The following is an 11,614-nucleotide window of genomic DNA, read 5'->3' as shown; positions in this document are numbered from 1 at the left end:
GGATCAAAGTGGATATTTTAAACCAACTATTAGGGCATGTGTTACTTGGTAACCCCTGTAAGCTTTTCGGTTTGGGGTTTTTGTTTGTTTGTTTGCTTTTTTGTTTGTTTGTTTTTGTTTTCAAGATAGGGTTTCATTGTGTACCTGCTTTGACTGTCTTGGAACTCATTCTGTAGACCAGGCTAACCTCAATCTCAGAGATTCTCCCAGCCTCTGCCTCTCAAGTGCTGGGATTAAAGGTGTGTGCTGCTGCCGCCGCCACCACCACCACCACCACCACCACCACCACCACCACCACGCTAGGCTTTTTGTTTTGTTTGTTTTCTTAATAGCTTTCTGAGTTGTTGAACAACTGCTAGGTGTAGTGCAGAATAGGTCCTCAGATGTCTGCCCCAGAGACAGCAGACGGCAGGCTCAGCCTGATGCCTTTCTTAGACTGCCCTAGTTTTGCCCAACACAACTTAAGGCGATCCAAATTCAGGCAACAAGTCAACATCTAAAAGAGCATGCTATCTTTAGCCTACTGACCTTCGATCTTCTCCAGAAAGAGTCTTTTTGGAATTGGAAAAATAGAAGGTTTTAGACAGAGACTGGAAATGCTTCTGCCTTTTATTGGAAGAGCCAGTGTTTCTGTCTATAGGAATTCCACTAACATTCTCTTCACTAACATTTTGTTCTTACGGCCATTCGTGACCTTTGCCTCACTTAACTGGGCACATTACTTTTTACTTGGTAGTCATGAGAGATGGGTGGACACTGAAGTATTCTGCCACTATTTATAGTGGTCTCCTAGACCAGGCCTGCCCTCCTGCTTAGAATTCAGATGTTCCCCGTAGCATCAGACTCACCTAAACGTCTAACAGTTGGAGTTCATGTTCCAGATAGTGTCAAATCCTGGTTTGTTTTTCTCATCTATACAGTTTGTAGCACTGTGGTGTGGACTAGATGATAAAGGAGTGAATCAGTCCTTTGAGCTGATACTTATTAAATACTTCATTGGGATGGTATGATGGCAGTCTCCATGATTTTCCCCCCTTAGGTTAAAATACAAACTAATGGCAGACTGATTTATAACTGAATTCTGCCCATTACAGATTGGCTTCCATTTTCTCAGCTGTAAAGTGGAAATGATATACTGCTTTTCCCAGTTGACTAGTGTACCTTTTAGATTATAAGACTCAACAAGCACCAGCCATTCTCTTTATTTCCTGTTACTAGATAATGTGTAATGAGAAGAAACAGTCTAATCAGAGGCTCACAGAAGCCAAAATGGCTTTTGTTGTTGTTGATGTTGTTGGTTTGGTTTTTCAAGAAAGGGTTTCTCTGTAGACCAGGCTGGCCTCAAACTCAAAGATCCAGCTGCCTCTGCCTCCTGAGTTCTGCGATTGAAGGCACTAAAGGTGTGTGCTACCACCATCTAGCCTTTTTTTTTTTTTTTTTTGAAAGATTTTTATTATATGTGTTTGAGTGGATGTCTGTGTACCACATACATGCAGTGTCTGCAGAGGCCAGAGGAGGACACTAGATCCCCTGGAGCTGGAGTTAGAGATGCTTGTGAGCTGCCATGTGGATGCTGGGATCTGGAATAGCAGCCATTGCTCTAACCACTGAGTCATCTCCAGTTATCTCTCCAGCCCTAAAGTGAGGTTTTGTTTTGTTTTGTTTTTTTCTCACATAACTTGCAAAAGAGGTGGTTGAGATATTTTCTAGACAGAATCTGAAATAGACCCTAAAAATACTATTCCTCAAATTAGGTACAATCATAATAACTGATATTTGGTTGTTGTTGTTGTTGTTGTTGTTGTTGTTGTTGGTGGTGGTGGTGGTGGTGGTGGTGGTGGTGGGGTGTGTGTGTGTGTGTGTGTGTGTGTGTGTGTGTGTGTGTGTGTGTGTGTGTGTGTAGGTCAGAGGTCAACCTCAGGTGCCATTCTTTAAGGTTTTTTTGGTTTTGGTTTTTTGAGACAGTTTCTTTGTGTAGCTTTGGAGCCTGTCCTGGAACTCACTTTGTAGACCAGGCTGGCCTTAAACTCACAGAAATTCACCTGGCTCTGCCTCCCGAGTGCTGGGATTAAAGGCGTGTGCCACTGCCTGGCTGCCATTCTTTAAGTTTTATCCATCTTCACTTGGCCTGGAACTAATTGATTAGTTTGTGGAATCTAACCAGCAAGTTTTAGAAATCCACTTGTCTCTGCCTCCCCAGCTTTGGAATTTTAAATAGGCTCCACTTTTTTTTTTTTTAATTTAATTTTAAATGAGTTCTAAGAGCTCAAACTTAGGTTCTCAGGCTTATGCAGCAAGCATTTAGCCTTGGCCCCTTCTTTCTTTGTTTTGTTGCTGCTGCTATATTGTTATTTGTTGTCTGTTTCTTACTCTTTTTTGGGGGGCCTGCTAAACCAGCTCTCAAATAAATCATACACAGAGGCTGATATTACTTATGAATGCCCAGCCTTTGCTTGGCTTAGTTTCTTTTTTTGGTTTTTTGAGACAGGATTTCTCTGTGTAGCTTTGGAGCCTGTCCTGGAACTCACTCTGTAGATCAGGCTGACCTTGAACTCACAGAGATCTGCCTGGCTCTGCCTCCCAAGTGCTGGGATTAAAGGTGTGTGCCACCAACGCCTGGCACTTGGCTAAGTTTCTTGCCAGCTTTTCTTAACTTGTTTCAATCTACCTTTTGCCTCTGGGCTTTTCCCTTTCTCTTACTTCTGTGTCTTACTCTTACTCCATGGCTTGCTATATTGCCGGGTGTCCTCCTTCTCTGGCTCCTAGATCTTCGATCTCTCCTCCCAGTTTTCTCCTTCTATTTATACTCTCTGCCTGCCAGCCCCGCCTATCTTTTCTTCTGCTTTGCCAGTTCTTTATTAGACCATCAGGTGTTTACACAGGCATAGTAACAGCTCCACAGAGTTAAACAAAATGCAACATAAACAAAAGCAAGACACCTTAAAATAATATTCTACCACAGTTATTGGAGGTATTTGGGGCTTAGGGATTGAGATAAAGTCTTACTATGTAATTCTGTCTGAGTTAGAACTCATTATGCTGGCCTCAAATTTGGATTCATTTCCCTTTGCCTCCTTAGTGCTAGGATTAAAGGCATGAACCACCAGGCTTGGCATAAGCATTTTTAAACCTAGATTAAATGGTTTCTTTCTTGATGAACTCATTAAAATTTATTGCACTAAATTGGTCATGGTGGCAGGGCCTGTAATCCACCACTAGGAAGGCAGAGATAAGAGGGTTGCTGTCACTCAAAGAGCTTATTCTCTCTGCCTCCTGTATGACACAAAGCAAACTATTTTAATCTTCAGCATAATCCTTATATGATGTTCTTCCTCACTGTTCATGGACCCAGAAGCAATGGAATCACTTGACCATAGATTGAATTTGTGCTACCTCCTCTGCCAGTTTTACCACCATCTCCTTGCCTTCATACCCATAACCTGAAGGCACAGCCACAGGATGAAGTACCCGCCAACCATGATGGTCTCAGAACTGGCAACAAGGTGCAGGTGGAATGCCTTTATAATAACAATAGTGGACAAAGCCTCAGATGCTTGAGGAAAAGGAGCTTCAGTCAACGAGCATACACATGCCTAAAGCAAACACCACTGAAGTACTGAGGATAGCTCCAGTTTTCATTTTGGGAAGGTGGGGGCAGGCTTAAGTGATCTCAATCTGTAGACAAGGATGGCCTGGAAAGAGCCTCCCGGGACTGGTGTTGCAGAGCCACCAAAGTCCAGTTTTCAGGGCCTGCAAGATAGCCCAGCTGGTAAAATTGCTGGGCCAGCAGGCCTGGCAACCTGTGCTCAATCCTCAGAACCACGTAAAGTGAAAGAAAGAACCAGCTCCACAGAGTTGTTTTCTGTCTAGCTTTTTAAAGAATTAAAAGGGTATTGGGTGAGGCCAGAGGAGGAGATGAGCCCCTGATCTGGAGATAAAATGAGAGCTCCGCTAATGACCACAAGTCAAGTAAGAAGGGGAGATGCATGGGTGGTTGGAGAGAGATTAATTCCATTGGGTGAGGATAAGACTACTACCATAATTTTGAGCCAAATTTGAAGGAAGCTTTAATTAAATAATGTAATGGCCAGGATGATGAACTCTGGCCAGGACCATTCTGGTGTTGCCAGAAAATGGTGATGAATTGCAGTTTGCAAAGGCTTTGCACATCCAATGTAGTTGAGTCAAACAAACTTGTTTAGAGGAGTGAAAATATTTGCCTTTTTATCTTAAATAGCCTCTAGTAGATCAGGAAGTATCTGTCCTCTGGCAAGTGGGTTTATAGGTTAGAGGCTTTTTTGTTTTATGCATCTCCTAGGCACAGTAATACAACCTAAAACATAACTTTGGCTGTCACAATATTGCTAACTGACTTAAGTAGTAATGACTTTCCTATATGGGCAGCTGACAAAGCAAACAGATACTAGCAGTGCCACAGCTCTGAGGTGGTAAGTAGCCTTCCAAGTAAATAAGTAGGTGAGGACCAGACCAAACAACTTCAAGAGGAATAGACAGATTCATTCATCTCAAGTCCTTGGTCATTGGGAAAATTGTATGTATCCTAGCATCCCCTTTCTTTCACACATTTTCAGACAGCTATACTTCACCAGTTAACTGGCTTGAAAATGCAGGAAAAAATTATACTGAGATAGGCGTGGTGTTGTATACCTCTAATAGCAGCAGCCAGAATTGGTGAGTTCAAGCCTAGCCTGGGTTACAGAAAGAGACCTGTCACAAAACAAAAAATGTGGTTGACAGATCTTTTGAAAGGGCCCAACTCATCAGCGGCTACTCTTAAACCCTTTTGTGATTCCTGTCCTCAGGTTATCCCAAGTGTTTCACACAGGATATACAAAACCCACTTCTATAGCTTTCCACTCTAAAGCAAAATGGAAGCTGGAACTAGAAAGATGTGTGAAAGAACTAGCCTGATCGCAAACCGTGGTGGAAAAACTTAATAACAGAGTCCCCAGAGTTGACTATTTCAAGGCCAGTTAGCTTAGAAGCAACTATACCCACAGCTTTCAACTCTCAAGGCATTAAGGGCAGAAGCTGAGAACTCCGGGGACTGAATGGAAGGAATTCGCTCACCTGCCCTAGGCAACTGATGAGGGGGAGATCATGGGAGTAGACTCTGTTGTCCAGCTTCACATCTTCTAGTTTTTTGTTTGTTTTGTTTTGTTTTCGTTTTTCAAGACTGGGCTTCTTTATGTAGCCTTGGCTGTCCTAGAACTAGCTCTGTAGACCAGGCTGGTCTCAAACTCAGAGTTCCACCTGCCTCTGCTTCTCGAGGACTAAAGGCATGCGCTACCACCACTGCCCAGCACCTTTTTTAAAAAGTAAGCTAAAAATCTAGATTATTTTTTGTGTGTGTGGAACCAGGTTCATTTTAGTGTTGTCAAATTGACTTTGTATGAGACAGGGAATTATGTAGCCCAGGATGGTCTTGAACTTAATGTGTCTTAAGAATGACCTTGAGCTGGGCCTTTAACCCCAGCACTGAGAGGCAGAGGCAGGTGAATCTATGAATTCTAGGCTAGCCTGGTCTACATTGTGAATTCCAGGACAACCATGTCTCAAGCAAATAAAAACAGTTGGAGCTGTATACTGAGATCCTGTCTTACAAAAAGTAAGAGCCAGAGAAGAAAGGACAGCCTAAGAAAGCCTGCCTGCTGCTGACAAGATGTTGCTTCAGCAGGTTGATGGCTATCGACAAAGACTGGTGTAGGACAGGGAACAGATACCACTTGACAATAATGCTTTGTCATTGTGAGGACCTCCTGGTCCATTCTAACCAACTCCCAAAGTAGGAGAGTGTAACATGTGAGGAGAAGCTGCCATGCAGGAAGTGTCAATTCCCTGCACACGTTCATGATGTGGAATTCAGATCTGGCTTCCAGTTGATGCCCCTGCTGTTCATTTGGAAACACCAGCTTTTGGAATGGTTTAATAACTGTGGGCTCCCAGAGTTTTGCTGTGCCCTGCACTGCTAAGGGCCAGCCTGTCATGAACTGTTTCAGTTGCTGATCAGCACTTTCTGACACCCAGGTGAACATTCCCATTAGTTTTGAACTAAGTAATTAAACTACAGATTAAAGTAGGTGTCGTTTGATCTGTGTCCTGTGAACAGGAGGACACTGAAGGTGTAAGTGGAAAGATTTCCCTGTGCCCCACCCCCGCCTTGCCCGTGTCCCCTCAAGTCTTCATGGCCTTTGAGATGAAAAGACAGGTGGAGGAGGAGGAAGTAGCCAAGATGCCATTTGTCTGTCTTGTGTGTGTGTGTGTGTGTGTGTGTGTGTGTGTGTGTGTGTGTGTGTGTGTGTGTGTTTTAAGACAGAGTTTCTCTGTGAAACAGTCCTGGCTGTCCTGGAACTCACTTTGTAGACCAGGCTGGCCTTGAACTCAGAGATCTGACTGCCTCTGCCTCCCAAGTGCTGTGATTAAAGGTGTGCACCACCACTGTCCCACCCAAGCTGCCTTCTAAGGCTTCATTGAGAAGCAGCTCACAGACAGTGATGCCTGCTCTCCAGCTGGCCACATTTGCAGAACACAGCTGTAAACATTCTCAGGTGCACAGGGTGTGTTCACCAAAGCCATAGCATGGAAGCTTGTAACTTGAGTGTCACTAGATTTTATCAATCTTCCTCTACAAGCGCTGCTGCCTTGCCCATGGAAGTAACCCCAGTTCATACAGATAGGAGGAGCAGAGAAGAGCCTGAACTGAGGGACACATTGTATGTACTTTTTCTGGTAGTTTCCAAGGTGGGTTGTCTGTGGCAAGGTCTTACTATGTGGCCTAGGTTGTCCTTGAACTTATTCTCTTGCCTTTCCCTCTGGGTGCTGAATTACAGATATGCACACTGTACCCAACTACTTTAAAGATTTTGAATTTAAATTAAAATGAGCCTAACAGAACTTCAGAATAGCCAGGCATGGTGGTGCATAACTGTAACCCTGGCACTGAGGAGGCTGAGGCAATTGGATATCTGCCAGTTTGGGGGCAGCCTGAGCTACAGTTCCTACACTATTGTTTTCAGACAGGGTAGCGTAGCTCTGGCTAGCCTGGAACTCAGTTACCTGGCTGGTCTTGAATGCACAAAAAGCTGCCTGTTCCCACCTCTTGAGCACCTGGCCCCTGAAGCTTCTTGTTTTCTAGAATGAATTTTACAAGACAGTTACTGAGCCCAGCTTTCTGTAATATGATTTACCAATATAACTTTAATCTTGTGATTTCTTTGATCTCATGAGAAAAAAAATCTTAAGAGTTCTAGTGGGCAAGCCAGTTTTGTTTGCTTGTTTTTGGTTTTTCAAAACAGGGTTTCTCTTTGTAGCCCTGGCTGGCCTGGAACTCACCCTGTAGAGCAAGCTGGCCTGAAACTCACAGAGACCCTTCTGCCTCTGCTGGGATTAAAGACATGAGCCACCCACCACCATCCAGCCAGTTTTTAATTTAATTTTTAAAATTATTTTATTTCATGTGCATTGGTGTTTTGCGTGCATGAATGTCTGTGTAAGGGTATCGGGTCCCCTGGAACTAGAGTTACAGACAGCTGTGAGCTGTCAGGTGGATGCTGGGAATTGAACCCAGGTTCTCTGGAAGAGAAGTCAGTGCTCCCAACCACTGAGCCAGCTCTCCAACCCCTTTAATTTAATTTTTATTATGTTTATTATATGAGGAAAAGGGAATTCCCTGTGCCACAGATTGTGAGTAGAGGTCAGAAGACAATTTAGGGGAATTGGTTCTCTCTCACAGATCAAACTCAAAGTGTCAGGCTTGGCAGCAATCACCTTTAGCCACTGAGCCATTTTGCTGGCCCAGCAAACTAGTAGGCTGTTTTTTAGAAATTAATTTCAATATGCATTAATTTCTTTGCAAATGGCTCTGAAGTCTGTGCTCTTAGCCTCCTTCTCATTGCCAGTTACAATTTCTGTCTCCAGTTGCTGCTACATACAGATTATCTTGGGAGTCTTGTCATTACCATAAAGCCAACTTTTCTAAATTTCAATTATTTTTTCCTAAGACCGCCTTAGTCTTTCCTACCACCGTCTTACTCAGTGTTCTATTGCTCTGAAGAGACACCATGACCATGGCAACTTTAATGAAAGAAAGCATTTAATTTGGGGCTTGCTTACAGTTTCAGAGGTTTAGTCCATTATCACCATGATGGGGAACATGGTAGCATGCAGGCAGGTACTGTTGTAGTAGTTGAGAACTACATCCTGATGAGTGAGCAGAGAGAGAGCCTGTTCCTGTCAGGAACTTTTGAAACCTTGAAACTGACCTTGAGAGAGACACTTCTTCCAACAAGGCCACACCTCCTAATTCCTATTCCTTTGAAATAGTGCCACTCCCTGGTGACTAAGCATTCAAATATATGAACCTATAGGGGCCTGCCTTTATCTATCTATCTATCTATCTATCTATCTATCTATCTATCTATCTATCTATCTATCTATCTATCTATCTATCTATTTTCTGGGAGTTTAAGTAGCCCTGGCTCTCCTGGACCAAGCTGGCCTCGAACTCAGAGATTTACATGCCTCTGCCCCAGAGCGCTGGGATTCAAGATGTGTGCCACCACTGTCCAACATGGGGCCATTCTTACTCAGCCCACACAAGCACCTTTTTGGAATGTGCACGTTGGGCAGCACCCCCTCCCCGCCATGCTCATATAATGAAGTCAGTGTTGAGTGGTCTGCCCTAATGCTCTCTACCCCACCAGCCCCCAAGACTGTATAGCTCAATGCTGTATAGCCCTAGCAGGCCAGGAACTCACAGATACCTGCCTGCCTCTGCCTCCCATGTGCTGAATTCAAGGTGACCACCTAATTTTTTTGACACAGGGACTTACCTGGAAATCAGTTCAGCTAGGCTGTGAGCCCCAGGTTTTCCCTGTCTTTGGTTCCCTGGTGGTGGGATTACGAACTTACATTCCACTGTACCCAAATTTCCATGGATGTTAAGGCTTCAAACTCAGGTGTTCATGCTAACATCGCAAACACTTTAATGATCAAGCCATCTCCCTTTCCCCTTAATGTTTAATTTTTTTTTAAGGTGTATTTATGTATTTTATGTATGAGTGCTCTACCTGCATGTGCCCTCCAAAAGAGGGCATCAGATCCCATTACAGGTGGTTGTGAGCTACCATGTAGGTGCTAGGAGTTGAACTCAGGACCTCTAGAAGAGCAGCCAGTGCTCTTAACCACTGAGCCATCTCTCCAACCCTTAATTTATTTTCTTAACATTATATATTTTCTTCATTGCTCCACAAGGCTAATTAATCCCTAGTCCCCGCATTTTGTTTTCTGCCTCCTTAGACCCAGGCATTAATACCTTGTGTGGTGGTTTGAATGGTAAATGTCTCCCATAGTCTTGGACATTTGAATTGGTCCTTAGTTAGTAGAGAGAGCTGTTTGAGTAGGCTTAAGAGGTGTGGCTTTGCTATAGAAAGTATAGAAAGTGTAGAAAGGGGTAGGCTTGGAGTCTTTAAAGATGAGCATCATTTCTAGTTAGCTCTGTGCTCTGTGCTTGTGGTTTAAGAGCTGTCAACATCCTGGTCCAGCCACGCCTGCTGCTTGTCATACTTCCCTGCCATGATGGACTCTTATCCCTCTGGAAGTGTAAGCCAAAAAAAACCCCTTCTGTGAGCTACCTTGGTTATGGTGTTTTAACAGAGCAACGGGATCAAGACATCTTTATAACTTGTTCATAATTATTCTCTCAGTCCTGCCCGTCCCTCATTCACAGAGAGATTTGTCATCTAGAACTCAGCTTCACTGAGCTCATTGTACCGGAAACCTTTTTGTGCTCTCTCGCCATCTTCAAGTCTCCTTAACCTGTCACTGGAGACACCATATCAGATCACAGCCCTGTCACTTACTGATTTTGGCAAAAACACAAAACAGTGCCTGAGGCAGGCCTAGCTCTCACTTAGAAGGCCGTTACTCTCCTGGCTCTGAATCTGATGTGTGATGGTCATTATCTAAGGACCTGGCTCTAGCTGATGCTCAGTGAGTAGTGGTGTGCTGGGCTGAGAATGCAGCTCAGTGCTAGAACACTTGCCTAGTGTGGACAAGGCCCAGCATCCTCAGGAGTGCAAAGCCAAAACAAAAATGCTAATGTTGTACTTACATGCTAGGCTTTGTACTTGACACTGCACTTGCATTAACATTTGATTCTGCCAGTGTCACGGAGTAAACATTAGCTCTGAGCCTGTCACACTGAGGAAGCTGAGCTGCACACTGGGGCCTGGGTTCATTTTCTTTTTCTTTTTTCTTTTTTTTTGGTTTTTCGAGACAAGGTTTCTCTGGGTAGCTTTGTGCCTTTCCTGGAACTCACTCTGTATCCCAGGCTGGCCTCAAACTCATAGAAATCCACCTGGCTCTGCCTCCCAAGTGCTGGGATTAAAGGGTGCGCCGCCGCCGCCACCACCACCCGGTTTCATTTTTTGTTTTATTTTCATGTTCATTTTTTTTTTTTTTTTGGAGTACAGCTTTTGCTGTGTCTGGCCTGGTACTCACTATGTGGCCCAGGCTGTGTTAATCACATTGGGTGAGAATAAGACCACTACCATAATTTTTTAGCCAAATTTGAATCGAGCTTTATTAAATACTGGCCAGGTCCATACCCAGGATTCAGGGAACGACTGCTTATGGTGCTTACACAGGCAAAACCCACAAGGTTATGCACTTCCTGCCTTTGTCCATTCAGGGGCTAGCATACATCCTGATGGACTGCCTGTGTATGTATCCCGCCTACATGTGATCAAGCACATTCTGTTCAGTGGGAGCAGCTGTTGGTTTTAAATAATAAGCGGTGCTGTTAGCAGTGTGTGAGGAAAGGTCAGAGGCATGACAAAACCCAGTATCAGAGCTTTATTAGGGGCAACAGAAGAGAGCATGGCCAGGCCTGGGGCAGAGACATGTTGGGGGGTGGGGAGCAGAAGAGAGTGGAGGAGTCTGTGCCTGGCTTTTTAAGGATTCCCCTGTACATGCGCGGGTGGGCTCACGGAGCTACACCACGCATGCACTGATTGTGTGACCGCACTGTGCATTTGCACAATCATGCAGTGCACTGATGACGTAAGATGTAAGACTCCTTGCTTAGCTCCTGAACTGCGCATGTGCGGTCATATAGCTGGAGTGGCAGAATCCTAACAGTAACCAACCTTGTTTACAGAAGTGAAAATGCTGAACTTGTTATCTTACATGAACAACAGCCCTCAGCATTCCAGGAAGTTATCTGTCCTTGGGCAAGTGGAGCTTACAGGTTAGGGGCATTTTTGTTTTGTAGATCTCTTAAGCATAGTACAGTAATTCAATTTTAGCCCTCACAGCTGATCTCATACTGGAGTCAGTTCTCCTGTGTCAGCCTCCTTGGTGTTGGAATTACAGGTATGAGCTACCATGGTCAGTTTTTATTTGTTGTGTCACGGTCTCCATATGCTCTCAGGCTAGTTCAGATTAACTCCCATGACCCTCCTCAACTCCTGAGACATGCTGTCTGTTAACATGGTGTCTCCAAATGTAGTGCATAAGCCCTTGTCTTTGTGACCAGTGTGGGCAGCAACAGCAAGACTGAGAAACTTACCAAAACACCAGAGATAGTGTGTGT

At 44.2% G+C, this 11,614-nt stretch overlaps 1 protein-coding gene across 5 annotated transcripts in view; it reads left to right on the top strand.

Moving 5' to 3' along the window:
- Positions 1–11,614, top strand: part of Bfar (bifunctional apoptosis regulator) — a 37,654-nt gene that overhangs the window by 6,975 nt on the left and 19,065 nt on the right. The window lies entirely within an intron of this gene.

This window comes from Peromyscus maniculatus, chromosome 8 (assembly GCF_049852395.1).
Source record: "Peromyscus maniculatus bairdii isolate BWxNUB_F1_BW_parent chromosome 8, HU_Pman_BW_mat_3.1, whole genome shotgun sequence".
Classification (NCBI taxonomy): Eukaryota; Metazoa; Chordata; class Mammalia; order Rodentia; family Cricetidae; genus Peromyscus; species Peromyscus maniculatus.
The sequence above is the reverse complement of the archived record's forward strand: the minus strand, read 5'-3'. Positions and strand labels throughout refer to the sequence as shown.